Below are 17,040 nucleotides of genomic sequence, written 5' to 3' on the forward strand. Positions count from 1 at the left end.
CACGTTTCCAAAATGGGAAAGTCTATAAAAAGACTAGGCCTACAATGTGCTGCACTTTGCAGACACTGCACTGAGGCCAGAGGGTCCTGCCTCGAGCAAGTCGGTCGGTCCCGTTTTCCCAGCAGCCGTGACACTTCAGTAATTCGGCACACGCATTCTCATCACGGTACTGCACGCGTCAGACCAGAGTGTGAACACAGCTTTTCTGCGCCCTGGGGACCGACACGTCCGTGTGGCTCCGGTCGGGGCAGTTGTCCTTTATCCAGGGGGCCGGGGACTGAACCCAGACTGCCTTCAAGGGATGCCTGCATTCACGTTGCCTTTCTTTCCACCTACAAGGCTGGACGGTCACACTGACGGGACTCCAAGCCCCTGAGCAAGGAGGGGTCCCGCCTGGGAGGGGAGACTGGTGCCAGCCCCTCGGGAAGGAGGTCCTTCCTGTCCACGTACAGGGAGGATCCCAGAAATGTGCTCCGCCACTCACTGGGGGAAACGTCTGCCTTTCTCCATCAACACATGTTGCTCATGAGCTCACACTGATCATCTGTAAGTGACTCCCCACAGATGCGTATTTTAACCCACAGCCAGAACCAGGGCCATCAACTGCAGGCACTGCCCCTACCCCTCCCCAGCCGCCCGGCTGCCAGAGCAATCCCTTCCCCGTCTTGTTTCATTTTCCCCCTTCACACTCTAATGGACACAGCACCACCTCTTTCCCAAGGGCACCTCCACCTAGAGAGGAGAGAGACAATCTGCTCCAAGGAAATACCTTTCCAGGATGTTTTTCATATTCTGGTTTTCAAAAGCTGAACCTTGAAAATCCGACTTCTACTTTATTAGCACCTCAGTGTGGGTCCTAATTCAATTATTCCACTACGGTGCTACACAATCTTTCCAGGAATGCACCCAGAGCCAGGCACCTGGAAATATTTCGTCACTATTTAAATAAGTAAAAGCCCCTGAAGTTCATGTAATAGGCAAATTACATTCCCTTTAGCCCCACGACTCATCTTCAAGCGCAGGGCCCGTACTGGAATCATCTCTACCCCACCCCCACTTCACCTTGTGGGCTCTTACACAAGGTTTCAGGCCCTAGCCAGAGAGCAACACAAAGCTGGAACTTGGCGACTGTAAGCCTACTTGGCAGTCCCTCCTGGAAGGCCTGCCCCTCTGCCCTGAGGAGGGGGCAGTGGAGGTGCTGGCCGGGAAGTACAGGCCAATGAAGAGGTAGATATGGAGGACAAGCATCGTGCTTGGGAGCACCTATGGGGTACAAAGAGGGAAAAAAGGCTGGCTCGAGCCATGATCTGCCACCTGCCTCATCTGCATGCAAAAGTTGGATGATGTACAAAGACAAAAGCGCTGATGTGTTAAAACTGGTGCCTCACAGACAACTGAATACCCTGCTGTAGACTGCAGAGAGAACGGACACACCAGTCTCAGAAGAAATGCCACCGGAATACCGCTTAGCGGGGAGGACGGCAGGACTTGGGCTGACTCACTCTGGAGCCATCATCAGGAACAGCCGTGGACAGGAAAGGACCCTGGGCTAGGAAGGTAAAGAGAGGGTCCGCAAAAGCGAGGGCGCCCCTCCACGGGACGGACTCACACAGCGATGGGCTCGGGCACAGGGCTGAGCAATGACAAACAGCGGACGATGGGACACCTTGCAGACAGATCTCAGGAAAAGCCTGCTTCCCCTGAGCTATGTGCACATCACCCCGGGAATCTCACCGGCACCTCAGGTTCAACGTGTCCTAAACAGACCTCACCACCACCGCCCCGCCCTCACAGGGCTCCCCACCCTGAGCAATGCTGCCGCCACTGCCCACTTCTCCCCAGCCCTCCTCACTGCTCACCCGTCCCAAGCTTCCACTGCCAGAGCGAGCAGTCTAAAAGGGAAACTCCATCCAATCACTCCCGGGCTTCTGCACCCTCAGCCTCCCACTTCCCATGGCTGCCCACTCGCTCTGTGTTCTAGACCCCAACTCCTGGAACCCACGGGACTTCTTCCTGCGGCCTCTCCATATGCATGGTACAACCCCTGTGCCCTCACTGGGCTGCAACTTACACTGCCCCTCCCCACCCCACCCCACCTCCTGAAAGCCTTCCCTAGTGCGCCCCTTGCTCCACCACCGCAGCCGAACCACACTCTCAATTAGCTGGGGACCTGGCTTCCCCCCGTGGGCCCCACATCTCGCCTTCCTCTGAACCTCTGGTACCTAGCAGTGCCTAGCACTGTGCCAGCACCACTCCAACTCCGGCCGCCCCGGTCTGAGTAGAGCTGTGCCCCACTGGAGTGTCAGGGGCTGAGTTGGGAGGCACGGATGGTCAGGACTTTGGGGTGGACTTAAACTTCCAACTTTCAGTGAACAGTTGCACACATTAGCCTGGGCTTTCACTGGGTACAGCGCTGGTCGATCAGACTTACAGCTGCCCCTTCACGGCTGGGGAACGCCTACGATGTTTGGGATTGGCTCACACCGAGAATCCAGGGCTTCGAAACAGTTCATCTGCTTTGACCCTACTGAGAATCTGCATTTCCACCCTAGACATACTGAGTCAGAATGTACCGTTTAACAAGATCCTCGGGAACTTATTGCATACAAGTCACTTAATGTTCCTTTAGGCAACGTCCCGCTGTGGTCCCCTGGGCGGTGGTTCTCAACCTGCGGGTCGCAGCCCCTCTCACAGGGGTCGCCCGACTCACAACAGCAGCACAATGACAGTTACGAAGTAGAAATGAAAATAATTCTACGGCTGGGGGTGGGGTGTCTTCACAACATGAGGAACCGAATGAAAGGGGTGCAGCATCACCAAGGTTGAGAACCATAAGGTTTGGTTTGGTTTTCAGAGTGTCGTCTTGTTTTAAAGGGAAAACAGCTCTCCTTTTGGTTATCATTGCCCCCTGCAGTGGGATAAATGTTGGGCTGTTAACCGTAAGATCAGCAGTTCAAACCCATTCGCTTCTCTCGGGATGAAAGATGAGGCTGTCTACTCCCACAGAGATTTAGTCTCGGGGACACTAAGGAGCAGTTTTGCTCTGTCCTGTGGGCTCGCTATGAGTCATGACTGATTTGGCAGCAACAGGTCTTTGTTGTTATTGGTTGGTTTTAGAGACTCAAGACCAGACTCTTGCCGCACTGGACCACAGATGCGCAGGCTGGTGAAACACAGGGCATGGCTCTGGGTGTGGGCTTTTAGGCTTTGTCTGGCTCACAGGATGGGAGACAGAGCAGCAGGCAGGGCTGGAGGAACTCTGACCACTTGCACTGGCTTTTCAGCTGCTGCCACCGCCGAAGCCCATTCCCCCAAGCTCCGCTGACAGTCGCAGCATCAGCAAGGAAGACCCAGAACTGCCTTTCCTCGGGTTTTAATACGGTGTCCCCAAACATCCAAATGCAATCCTGCGCTACAGAAAGTGTTGTCGTTGTTAACTGACACCTATCTATAGACCCAAGGAATACCTGAGACTCTCGAAGAATCACCTGGTGATCTTGTTAAAAGGCAGGTTACGATTCAGTAAGTATATCTGGAGTGGAATTGCAATCTCCCCAAAGGGTCAAAGTCTAGCTTTTGGCAATCAGAGAGAGGGAGGGAGGATGGATGAATGGATAACAGATTGAGAAAGAGAGTAAAACTTTTAACAATATTTTTCCGAGTGGTGAGATAACAGATTTTTTTTTTAATTTTCTTCCCTTCTTTGCGTTTTCTACAAAGAACATGCACTATTTTAGAGTAGAAAACAAATTATATAAGAACAATCTTCACTATCTAGTCTTAAATTTTATAACGTAAGTATTCATGCAAATGTTAATTCAAAGACACCACTGCACGTCCCTTGAGCACTTCTCCAGAGGAGGCTGAGCAGAGATCTGGAGGCAGGTCACTGTGTTATAAATAGCACCCTGCCCTTGCTTACCCACTGTCCTTCGTCAGAAGACAACTGCTCCGAACGGGATGCCAGGCAGATGAAGCATGGCCATCCCAATTTGGGGACAGAGGCTCAACAGGTCTTCTCAAGAGAGAGGTGGGGGAGGGGGGGAAATCACTCAGCACAGGCAAACAGCAGGGCTGCCAGCTTTGCCTAAGGCTGGCCCTTCATTGAAGGACACAACTGGCCTTCCTTCCTCCAAACGCTGAATCCCAGTTGAGCTCAGGCTAGTGCAGTTGTTGTTCAGTGGCAGCTGGTACTGGCTGATAGCAACCTGACACACAGTGCTCTGACTCACTGCCTGGTCCTGCACAGTCCTAACGAGCACGGCTGTGTTTGACCCCAGTGCAGCATCAGCTTGCTGGGGGTCTCCTGGCACTCTCGAGCATGCCCCAGTGTAGTCCACATGGAAGCCCAGTCTCTCATCTTCTCCAGGAAGCGCTTCAAATCCTCTGCTCTAGCACGGTTGTGGCACGGTGTATCGCAGGTTGGTAACGAATCCTCCAATCTGAATGTCTCGTTCTTTTTCACACGGTCCAGCTTCTTGGATCATTTGCTCAGCATACAGATTGAGAAAGTATGATTACATAAAGGATACAGCCCTCACACACACTGTGGTGGTTACATAATTTCGTGTCAACTTGAAGCAGCATAATAGTGTAGGGGTGGAGTCCAACCTGCCAATCAGGCCTCCTTGTGGGTCTGTCCTTCTCATAAGGAGGTTCCTGGAGACTTCCGCTTTCCCTCCCCACTCACCTTCCTGCTTGCTGGCCACCTTGAGAGCTGCAGAGCCCTGCCACATTTCCACTGACCTTCCTTGGATCCACATGACTGTGTGCCAGGCCTGCATTCTGTAACACTGCACGTGGCTGCGTGAGTCTGAAGAGGAACGTATGGACTAGTATTGGGCTTGTGGACTTGAGTTGGACTGGGCTGGGATGTTTTCCTCATATACAATCATTTCTTGATATAAAGCTCTTTCTTAAACATTTATGAGTGTCTCTGGTCTCCTTGGCCCAACACCTTTCCTGATTTAAACCATGAAGTTTTCCCTTATTTTGTTCAAACACCTGACAGGATTCTACTGCATGTAGTTGTTCTACATCTCCCCATGCTGACCAGATCCTGCCCTGTTTCGCAATTATCTTTTTACACATACCCTCTTCTCTCCGGGACCCCTGGTGGCACGGTGGGGTAAGTGCTGGGCTACTAACAGGTCACTGGTTCAAACCCACCAGTCTTGTCAAGGGAGAAAGACGAGGCAGTCTGCATCCATAAAGACTGATGGCCTCACAAACCCTATGGGGCAGTTCTACTCGATGCTCTAGTGTCACTATGAGTGGGCAGGGCCTGGTTGGCCTTTTCTCCTCAAATGATAAGCTCTCTGTGCGCAGGCTCTCATCTCTAATGATCCTAAATCTTCCCCTACACCCGCCCCCCACAAGTTACAAGTGTGAGTGCAAGCAACCCTGGTTTCACAGTAGTTAAAGCTCTCGGTTCTTAACCAGATGTTGGTGATTTGAACCCAACAGCCAGCCACTCCATGGGAGAAAGATGTGGCAGGATGCGGCCATAACAATTTAGACTTGAATGGCGATGGGGCAGTTCTAGGCTGTCATACAGGTGGGATTTTACAGACCGGGAAAGGCTATGGCAGTGCTGCTCTGCCATCTAGGGTCGCTACGAGTCACGGTCAAAGGCAGTGGGCTTGAGTTTAAGACACCACATCCTGATCCTGGGAACCTGTGACTATAGTAAAAAGTGACTTTGCAGATCTGAGTAAGTTAAAGATTTTGAAGGTGAACAAGCGGTCATGTAACTTAGAAGCAAAAAAGCCCACATGGAAGCACACCAGCCAGTGCGATCACGAGGTGCCAAAGGGACCAGGCATAAGGCATCATGCAAAAAAAAAAAAAAGATATGTATATATATATGTGTGTGTGTGCGTATATATATATATATATATGTATGTATATATATATATATATATATATATATATATATATATATATATATATATCATAGGGAATGAAGGGGGAAGTGCAGAGTGGAGACCCAAGGCCCAAGTGTCAGCCACTGGAGATCCACTCACAGAGGGGTTTTGGAGAGGAGATGGGTCAGTCAGGGTGTGATGTAGTACCAATGAAGAACACAGCTTTCCCCCAGATCCTGGATGCTTCTTCCCCCCAACTACCATGATCCGAATTCTACCTTGCAGGACTGGATAGGACAGAGGTGCATATGGGGGCTGGAGGCACAGGGAATCCAGGGTGGATGATACCTTCAGGACCAGGGGTGTGAGGGGCGATGCTGGGAGAGTGGAGGGTGAGTGGGTTGGAAATGGGGAACTGATTACAAGGATCCACATGTGACCTCCTCCCTGGGAGATGGACGGCAGAGAAGGGGGGGGAAGGGAGACTCCGGATAGGGCAAGATATGACAAAATAACAATGTATAAATTACCAAGGGCACTTGAAGGAGGGGGGAGCAGGGAGGGAGGGGGGAAAAAAAGGACCTGATGCAAAGGGCTTAAGTGGAGAGCAAATGCCTTGAGAATGGGGCAGGGAATGTGAGGATGTGATTTATACAATTGATGTATGTATATGTATGGATTGTGATAAGAGTTGTATGAGCCCCTAATAAAATGTGAAAAAAAAGAAAAGGGAAAAAAAAGATTTCAAAATGGGGTATTACTCATGTGAGCCCAATGTGTTCACCAGGCCCTTTTAAAAAGACAAGAGGCTCAGCATTAGGAAGAGGAAACATGAACAGAAGCAAGAAGCTAAAAAGACACAATCACACATAAGGAGCCACAAATCAAGGTCTGCAGGCGACCTCTAGAGGCTGAAAAAGGCAAGTGTCACCAGAAAGCACCCCAGCTCTGTCAGCACCTGGATTTTAGCACAGGGAGAGCCATTTTGAACTGCTGAGCGCCAGGACAGTAAAATAATCATCCTACAGTAGCAACAGGAAACTAATACAGTGACTGTTTTATAAAAAGCTAATCACTGGATTGGGGTCAGGAACTATTTCCTAGAACAGTTTCAGACAATCCCTCTAAAGTGAGCTCCACAAACTGCACTGAGTGCTAAGCACTGTTGGGCTCTGGAGCACTGCACGGGGAAGACAACTGTCAACTCTCAACATAAAGATGTCCCATCCTCCCACATGCCTCTCTCCCAGGATTGTGCAACATTCAAACAATCACCGAGCACACTTTATATTCCACACACTGTACACGATGCCCACGTGGAGACCCTCCTTTTAAAACACATCTAATTCGTTTTTATAGTCATGTTTCAAAAACTTACTTCGGATTCAGTATTTCGGTGAAAGAGTAATAACAACAAGGATGGCTAATTATTATTCCCTTCTGTGTGCCTGTCACTCTATATTACTGCTAATCCTTACGACCTCCCTGTGAGTAAGTATTAGCCCCAATCATTGATGTTCAGCAAGGTTAAGTATTCTTCCCCAAACCCCCCAGCTCCCCATCCATGCCTTCTGACTCCAGGCTCCAGCTCTTCCCTCCGACCACCCGGGGAGACCAGAGACAAGCACATACCAAACCTGGCCCAGGTCAACACCATTTTCAAAAGACCACAGCAGGGAAGCACAGCAAGGTCCACCCTGAAACGTGTGTCCATGCACCTCAGCACCAGCAACCCCACCCACCCATTAGGGGGACAAAGCTTGTTCTAGAACCAGATGTGTCCCAGACACAAATAAAGGGCAAAGGCAGGGCCCCCCAACTGAAGAGCACACTGGGTGTCCAAGAGCTAGAAAGAAATGCTGAATATTTGGCCTTCCACCTTTTGCCCACCCTGGGAAATACTCTTCTACGGTCAAGGCACCGTCTGGTAGAGATGTACCGATCCCAGCATGGATGGTAAGTTCCTAGTGAGAAGACACCTCTCTTATCCAGATCTACATTTTCCATGCCAAAAGTCAAATATCAGTGGGAGTCTCGACCTGGGTACTCTCTACCTACCTCGTCCCCTCCTCTAGAACCCAGAGCCAAATCAACCCGGGCGGGGGGGTGCTTCGCATGTATGAGTATGAGCTTTGAGCACCAGGGAAATATACAGACACCACCATGTGGTGATGTTTCTTCTCTTCAAGCTACTCCTTGTCTCTGAGAAAGATTGACAGGAAAGAGGCGGAGAAAAGTCCACAGGTAGTTGTTCTTCAGAAGACACATCTGTCCAGCTCATACACACAAACTGCATGCAGGTTTGAGCACTGAGGTAGTTTATTGTGGCAACCTGGCCGATAAACACATGTGGGGTTAATTGAAGGGTGGAGAGATAAATGGCTCAGTGAGCCTCGTCTTTCTAGTTCGCGGGTCTCTTGATTTCTGATAGTCGGACCAGGGTGCAGTTGCCTTAGCCAGTTTCCTGCTTCAGCTTGCAAGGCTCACTTCCTGCAAGACATCCCCAAGGAGAAGCCACATAGACCTACCCCGATGCAGCCCTGGGTGCTGGAGCAGCCGTGTGGAGACCCCAGCCAGCGCTGAGATGCTTACACATTCACTGACTTGGCTTTCCTCCTGCAGTCGGCATCAGAGTGTGTGTTTTGTGAGATGGAGGAGGACTTTGTGGATTGGTGTTGGACATAGGGTTAATGGGTTAATGTTGGACTTGTGGGCTTGGGCAGCACTGGGTTGGAATGTTTTCTTGATGCGCACTTAACCTTTATATAAAACTCTCTCTTATACATGAGTTTCTGTGGATTTGTTTCTCTAATGTACCCAGGCTAAGCACAAACCTCAGTCAGCCTGACCCATTAACACTGGGCCCAGCAACTGCTTCACCAGGTGCTTGCTGTCCATGTGTTCAGGAGAGTGACAAACACAAGAATTCTGATGTTTGTGCCAAAGAGTAGCGACCTGCAGGTAATGGGGGCTTGATCCTTACCTTCATCGTCCTGGAACCAGGACCTGTGCCAAGCAAAAAATGCACCAGGATGACAACGAACATTGCCCTACCCCTAGGCTTCAGATTTGATGCTAAATGTTTTGTGTAAAACAGTGCCCATGACCCCTGAGCAGCCCACGGGATGGCAAATGCACTGCCACCTGGCCCTGACACTCCAGGCATCACAGGGAGCATACTGAGGACAGACAGAAAGGGCCTGGATGCAGGGTGCCCTCTGTGAGCCTGCGTTTCTGCACTTCCTCCCAAAGAACGAGACAACTGACGTGAGGGCCTCCATTGCTGCGCTCAGGACAGGGCCAGGCGCTCACGGAGTGCAGATGGTCACACAGGAAAACTGGTATTTAGCAGGAGCTACCAACTCACTGCTGTCGAGTGATTCCAACTCAGTGACCCTGTAGGACAGGGTACAACTGCCCCTCTGGGTTCTTCACGTGACTAGAAAGCCTCTTCTTTCCCCCTAGGGGTTTGGAACTACTGACCTTAAGGTGGGCAGCCCAACTCATAACCCACTAGGCCACCGGGCTCCCAGCAGGATCTAGAAAGAATGACGTGCAGAACAATGCAGGCCCCGCCCCTTCTAGACAGCCCCCAGAAACCACAGCACGGCAGGTGAAGAGGCAGGACCCCGCTTCACCAAGGCCACGGGGGTTCATCGAGCATCCAGCCAGGAAACAGCCCTCTGGGAAAAGCTAGCAGGGTGAGGCCCGGCCGGAAGGAGGAAGGAGCTGTGCTAGTGGCTGCCTCAGGTGTCCAATGTGCAGAACCCCATAGTAAAAAGGGTGAGTTGGAGCATATTCCCATTATACATGGATGAAAATAAGTTAGAAAACTTAGTCCCACAAGTACCTCAACCCCATCATGTCTAAAACCAGTATCACCATCTCCCCCAAACCAGTTCCTCCTTCCCCCAGCACCCTGTTTTAAGGAATGGCACCATAATCCACCATCAAGCTCCCCTCAAACTGAGATCTCAGTCCTGTGTGCAACCAGCCTCTGCATTAGAAGGTTTACCTGCAGAACATCTACTGCTCTGGGCCAGCAGGTCTCAACCTTCCTCATGCTGCGACCCTTTAATACAGCTCCCCGTGTTGTGGTGACACCCCCTCCCAACCATAACATTTTCGTTGCTACTTCATCACTGTCATTTTGCTACTGTTTTGAATTGGGTGGCCCCTGTGATAAGGTCGTTTGACCCCAAAGGGGCCACGGCCCACAGGTTGAGAACTGCTGCTCTAGGCCTTGCATTCTACCTTCCCTGTCTCTCCACACACACCACTTCATGACTCAGGCCACCTGCACTGTTCACTAGCCACTACAGTGTTGCCTCCATGTCCGTCTCACCAGACACGCTCTCCACACAGAGCCAGTGTGTCCTCCCCTGGCCCCAGTCAGACTCAAGACATTCACACCCCCAAACCTTTGCCCCCACTCTGCAGCCAAGGCTGCAGCTCACAAAGCTCTTCCCCTGCCTGAAACCAAGCTCAGCCTCCAGGATCCAATTCCTAAGCCTCCCAGGCAGGAAGCCATATTTCCAAGCCCCACTGCCCCCAGCTCTGGGTCCTCCAACAGTCGGTTTATGCCTGTCAGGTCCTAGGCAGTTGCCTCCCACCCACCAGTCTCCCCCAGCAGACTGTCTACCCATGAGGGTGGGGAGTCCATGGTCTTCGCTTTCCTGGTGCCCTGGTCATAGGTGTAGCCTCTTGAGGAACAGGTGCTAAGGTGGCCCTCTCTGGATGGAGTTGGATTACCAGGGGAAGCACACAAGCCCTCCTCCTGAGGTGAAATGACAAAGGACACGTGGCAACAACACAAGTGTGAGCTACACTCAAAGCAGCAGCTCGCAAGGCTGGTTCCACTAAAGAGGAAGACTCGCCCAATCTGCTCCCCGGCCCAGCCCCTCACACCCCTGTGCTCCCCACCCTGACGGCCTCACCTCTGCACAGGGAGCCACTGCCTAAACCCAGGCTTCTCTCTCTAAGAGTGGTTCACAGACAGGCGATGTAGTCAGCAGGGAGATTCTGGCAGTGCTGACTTCTCCAGCAAGTTCGCACTGTCGTGACTTTTACATGGTGTTTTCCAAAGGCAAATAAGGGGGCAGGGAATAACTGGTTCTTTCATCACAGACCTTTGAAAAGCACTGCCCCACACACCCCTCCTGCTGACACGGTGCTTATTCTCAGAGGCCCGCCTTTCAGTTCCGAGAGCCCCTAGTCCAAACAACACGGAGACCACCCCTGTAAGCCATGCTTTAAGTTCTCGAAGGTCAGGGACCTGGTCTTAGGCACTTTTATATACCTCACGATGTCATTATCAAGGCAGATAAACGAAAAACAAAACCACCTCACTGCAATGTCGACTCAAGGTGACTCTACAGGACAGGGCAAAATGCACCTGTTGGTTTCCGAGACTGTTAACTCCTGACAGGACTAGAAAGTCTCATCTTTCTCCCTCAGAGTGGTTGGTGGTTTTGAACTGCTGACCCTACAGATCGCTGCCCAGCATGCGATCCCTGTGCCACCAGGGTTCCTCAAGGCAGACAGGCGATCCGTATTTATTCAGTGGGATGCAAATCACCAGATCCACTCACGATCCCCAAACAGGCTTTTCTTCAGGACCAGAAGCTGGAAGGCTCTAACACCCCCAACCCCCCCACCCCCTGCCACTGCCCCCAGAACACCAGAGATTTTCCAGGCCTGGACCAAGTTCAAACCCTCTCCCCCAGTGGAGACTACTTCTCCTGCATTTTCAACAAAGCAGATGAAGGCGGGTGGGATGAACAAAAAGCAAGTCAAACGTGGGAGTCTCTGCTTAGAGGGCACTCGCTTCTGTTAAGGGTGCCGAACTCTTTGGAAGAGGAGAGCGGTGACAGGCACGCCCCAGGAGGCATGTGTCATCATGAAACTGAATGTGGCAAAATCGTCGAGCTGGCAAAAGTTTTATTATAGATATTTTGATTGCCCTAAATGTGTATTTCCCAAGGCAGTACTCTCAGAACAAGAGAGCAGTCACTGTATTATAACTGATTCTGCGACGTGATGTTGGCGGGTTGACTGCAAAACACTGAGGAACACTTTCATGAATCTTTCTAAATATGTACCCACTGAAAATAAATTCCACCTAAGGATGAAGATCAAAGAATCTCCAGACTTATTTCCATATCAATATTCCTTTTTTATATATTAAATACTTTTATTGGGGGCTCTTACATGGCTTATTACAATCCATACAGTCATCCAGTGTGTCAAGCACATTTACACATATGCTGTAATCATCATTTTCAAAGAATTTTCTTCCCACCTGAGCCCCTGATATCAGCTCCCCATTTCTTCCCCCTCCCTCCTCTGCCTGCCCTCCCTCATGAATCCTTGATAAGTTATAGATTATTATTTCCATATCTTACGCCATCCTCTATTGTCCCTCATCCACTTTTCCTTTGACCTCTGGGAGGGGGTTCTAGGTTGATCCTTGTGATCAATTCCCTTTTCCTCCCACCCTCCCCTAATCCTTCTGGTATCTCTACTCTCATTGTTGGCCCTGAGGGGTTTATCTATCCTGGATTCCCTGTGTTGTGGGCTCTTATCTGTAGCAGTGTGCATGTCCTGGTCTAATCTGATTTATAAGGTAGAATTGAGGTCATGATAGTGGGGGGAAGGAAGCACCAAAGAGCTAGAGGGAAGTTGTGTGTTTCATCGGTGCTATATTACACCCTGACTGACTCATCTCTTCCCTGTGACCCCTCTGGGAGGGGATGTCAAATTGTCTCCAGATGGGCATTGGGTCTCCACTCCATGTCCCCCCATCCCCATTCACCTTTGGTATGATTTTGTTCTGGGTCTTAAATGCCTGATACCTGATCCCATCAATACCTCATGAACACACAGGCTGGTGTGTTTTTCCATGTTGGCTTTGTTGCTTCTGGACTAGATGGCCGCTTGTTTATCTTCAAGCCTTTAAGACCCCAGACGCTATATCTTTTGATAGCCGGGCACCATCAGCTTTCTTCACCACATTTGCTTATGAACCCATTTTGTCTTCAGCAATCATGTCGGGAAGGTGAGCATCACAGAATGCCAGATTGTTAGAGAGTTTAAACACAGGCATGTACACATGTAAATATATATATATATATATATATATATATATATATATATATCAAGATGGGAACAGAACTATGTCCTCATATCTATATGTTAAGAATTAAGGTTGCAGATGGGCACTGGGCCTGGACTCAGTACTCCATATCAATATTGTGTGATCCCCTGACCTCAAAGGCAGAGGTCAAGCTAAGCAACAGGTTTGTGACTCCACAACAAACAACATGCAGTGAGCAGACCAGTGGACCCTGGGGTGCACAAGGTGCCCAAACTCCTCCCCACATGAACTTCACCCCATGCCCTGGCCCTGCCCCAGGGTCATCAGGGCTGCAGCCCTCCATCTGCACAATTCCCGAAGGAGGAGGGCGACCTGAGCAGCCCCCACCCGCCCGCCAGCTCTCCTTAAACACTGGCTCTCCCAAGGTCCTGGCGGTTGTTCACCAAGAGTGCCAGAACTATTTCCAGACGGTACTGTCAAATCAAGACAACTCTCTACCCAAATATTCCTGTCTAATTTTGCACACAGTTCTGGTTTCAACTGACAAAGACAATGACTCAGGATCCATGGCTCTTCATGGAAACTCATCCTACTAAATTTGGAGTTTCCCAATACTTCTTTAAGTTCCTCTTTGTGACATGACCTCCCTGTCCTGAGTCTATTCTGCAAGCAACAGAGGGCACCCCGAATGCCCTGCAACTGGCCAAAGAATGTTACAGGAAAATCCTGATCCCACGCTACGGCGACAGTTAAAACTCGAGAAGGAGATTCATGCGAAAGGCTTGGGAGGCCTCCCTTGCACAGGCCTCACGCAAGTACCACTATTTTTACCTTTCCAAGTCCCTATCAGTTTAGGACTTGATTGTGGCATAAATTCTGGGCAAAATCTGAACCCAGAAGGAAAGCATCTTTCTCTGCGTGAAAAGAAATGGCACACTATCTTTATGGACCTGCTTTGATCAACTACAAAAGAAATGGGCAAATGATACCCAGGCCATCGTGCACCATTACCCCCTCAGATAGCTGATTTAATACAAGAGGCAGGCAACACATGTAAAGACATTCAAGAATACGTAAAATGTAGGCTCACACTTTCTCCTTCAAATCACACTTACACAAGAAATGCCTGAGCAAAACACGAAGATAAAGCCCTCCTGCCAGAATTTGGTAACTTGAAGTTGTTTGCTTGGTCCTTTAAACAACAACAAAAATCACTCAAACTTGTTTTATATGAATAGATCCCAAAGTTTTCCAGAGATCCCAAACGCAAAACCCAGCAGTCTCCCATTTCTGGGTCCAATCACTGCCATGCACCTAGAAGGCACAATAAATGTCCACAGGGCTCAGACTCCTACTCTCCACTGGCAGATGGGTATCTCCTTTAAAGTCCAACCTATGTGACGTCTACTACTTGTTTTGGGCGGGGAACAACAATGCCCTTCCGCCTAAACCTAACTACTCATAAACAAGTCCCCAAAAGGACCCTTGATGCACAAAAAAGGCCCTCTTTTGAGCCTTACATTCAGCAGGATCTGGAGGCATTTTTTGATGATCACATCACAGAGGAAGGTGCTCAGTGAGTACACCGAGGATGATGCTACACACCATATAACACACATGACAGTCCCCTATAACAAACAGCAGTCCTGCGGTTGAGAAATTCCATCTTAACACAAATCAGGGAGAGGACAGACACCTGGTTCACTTTCCCTTTGAATCGCCGGAGGTCAGCCTGACAGTGACAATCTTACATCGTCTGCACATAAAGACACACTATTTGAGTCTGAAAGATGCTGCTCCCGGAGTCACCAGCTCCCCTTCCTCCAAGAGACACTCTGCTAGTATGACCTACCGCATGCTGACTGGCATCAAAGCAAGCTCAAACCCTTTGGCAAGGAGGTCGCTTGGCATGTCCTCAGCCCTCTGTCACCCAGACCCAAGGCCCAAGTGAGCATGGTGTTCCAGTGAGCTGCAGGCTTGACCCAAGCCAGGAAGGTACACACAGCTTCTTTCTTCAGGAGGTTTTCAGCTAAAATAAAGGTCATCAGCACCCAGACCTATCCCCGCAGCGTTCCCTCCGGGAACCCAAGCACAGGGGAGAAGAGACCCTGGGTTTGGCAAAAGAGGCTGTGCCCACCGTGCACCAGGAGAACCCAAGGTTTGAGGTATGCCCAGAGCACTCTCAAAACCTCCAATGCTTGGAGATGCAGTAAAACGTACCAAAAGGGAGGGAAAGAAGAAAAAAAAAAGGCGGGGGTAGCGAAAGCGAAGCTCTAGATAGACCGCGTGTTCCAAGTTCGCCCCAAACCTGCACCTGTGAAACTCAACAGCTGTCTCGGGTCAAGCGAGTAAAGCTGAAGCACTAATCTGCAGCCTGCGCAGTAAGAGCCCAAGTCACAGAGTGAAGTTTTGCTCACGGTCCGGGAGAGAACCATTATCAGGAGCCAGGAGGCAGGAAAAGTTCTATCAGAGCCCAAGAGGCATGGACTTTGGAGCGGCGGGTCACCGGGCTGCCTCGAAGTTCCCAAGGAACCAAAGCGCGGCACCACGCGGGTCAAGCTTCTTCCTCCTGGCCAGGTTATGGTTGGCACCGAGGTAGTGCCGGAAGCCCCCCACCCTGCATCCTGGGGTGCGCCCACGGCCCCGGGGCTCAAGGCAATGGAAACTCCCCCAGGAGAAGCCGCGCTGTCAGTTGAAGAGAATGCAAGAAGGGCCCTGCGCGTGGTGGGCCCCGATCGGGCCACAGCCAGGCGGCGCCCCGACTTCGCGACAGACCCCGGGGCAGCGATCTTACCCCGCTGCAAGGCTCCGAAACGCACGGTCACCTTCGCGCCGCCCGCCCCTGCGCGCCCTCAGCAGTGCTGGCGGCACAGGCACGCGTTGCAGATCTGTTTACCAACTCCCACGCGCCCGGGAGACCCTGCGCCGGGACGGCCCCGCTCAGCCGGCCGCTCCCATTGGCTGCGCCGCAGTGGCCGGCCGAACGCCGCGCAGCGCCCTGGAGCGTGCGCCGCCCGTGCGCTCGACCTTCGGCCAATCGGAATCGGGGGCGGAGTAATACGAGCCAATAGAAGCCTCCCGAGCGGCCAGGTCCCCACCCATACTCCTCTCGGGCCCTTCCCAACTGCCCTTTCCCCTGGTTGGAAAGCCTGGGCAGATGCTGGCTTGCAGTTGGGTTAGCGGGCGTGGTGCGCGTGCGCGTGCGCGTGCGCAACGGCCCCGACTCCGCCGCTAGGCGGTGTCAGCGGCTTCCGAGGCCGGCCTGGTGTCGCTCTCCTTCCTCCTGCCCTCGGGGCTCCAGAAGCCTGTGACTCCGCGCGGGCCTAGGCCTTGGTGACCGTAGAGCTTTGAGACACCTTTTGTATCGCGGGCGCTTTTCCCCAGGGTCCCCCCCATACACACACACAAAGACGTGGGATACGCGGCAGACGTATCTAAAGGCCTTCCCAGCCCTGTCTCGCACTCCCCTTCGATTCGACTTCCTACCCGGCCTACAGTGCGCTCGTTTCCTGAGACGTCACTCGAACCGGAAGCCCGCCAGGCCCCTGAGGCCGGAGACCTGCCCCTCTCGGGCGGTGTGGGCACGCGGGGCCCTCTGTGCTCGCCGGGACCGGCCGGCACGCGGGCGGGGAGGAACCGCACCCTTCCGTCAGGAGCGGCGTTGTCGCGGCCGTTTTCGCCCGAGTGCACGCAGCTCGCAGTCCTGTGAGGCGCTCACCCCGTGGGCAACGCGATTGGCTCCAAATCTCTCTGTTCAAAGAGGTGTTTGCGCGAAGAAAAGTCGGTCTGATCATTTCCACTTAAGGGATGCCTGCACCCTGTTGTGAAGCCCTGTCCAGGGTTGTTACAGGTCTTGTGAGAAAGAGAAAATAACAAGACATTAGTGAAGTTTTTATAGGGTTTTAAACAGGATGAAAGGTTGTGCTTTTTTCTGAGTCTTTCTTCCTGCTAGCATTTTAAAAGGAATGTAACAGGGACTTTTAAGACTGTTATTTGGAAATATTTACGAAGTCATTCCATGACGATACTAAAATTGTGTGTCTCAGTGAGGGGCCGGGAGGGATCACCTTTATTGGA

General features: G+C 51.4%; 1 protein-coding gene across 1 annotated transcript in view; it reads right to left on the bottom strand.

The window, feature by feature from the left end:
* Positions 1-15,931, bottom strand: part of COQ8A (coenzyme Q8A) — a 36,696-nt gene extending 20,765 nt beyond the window's left edge. The window contains exon 1 of the mRNA XM_075531474.1: positions 15,758-15,931. The gene's annotated coding sequence lies outside the window, so the exon portion shown is untranslated. The remainder of the gene's footprint in view (positions 1-15,757) is intronic.
* Between the last annotated feature and the right edge of the window lie 1,109 nt (positions 15,932-17,040).

The sequence above is a fragment of the Tenrec ecaudatus genome, chromosome 1, assembly GCF_050624435.1.
Source record: "Tenrec ecaudatus isolate mTenEca1 chromosome 1, mTenEca1.hap1, whole genome shotgun sequence".
NCBI classification, from domain to species: domain Eukaryota; kingdom Metazoa; phylum Chordata; class Mammalia; order Afrosoricida; family Tenrecidae; genus Tenrec; species Tenrec ecaudatus.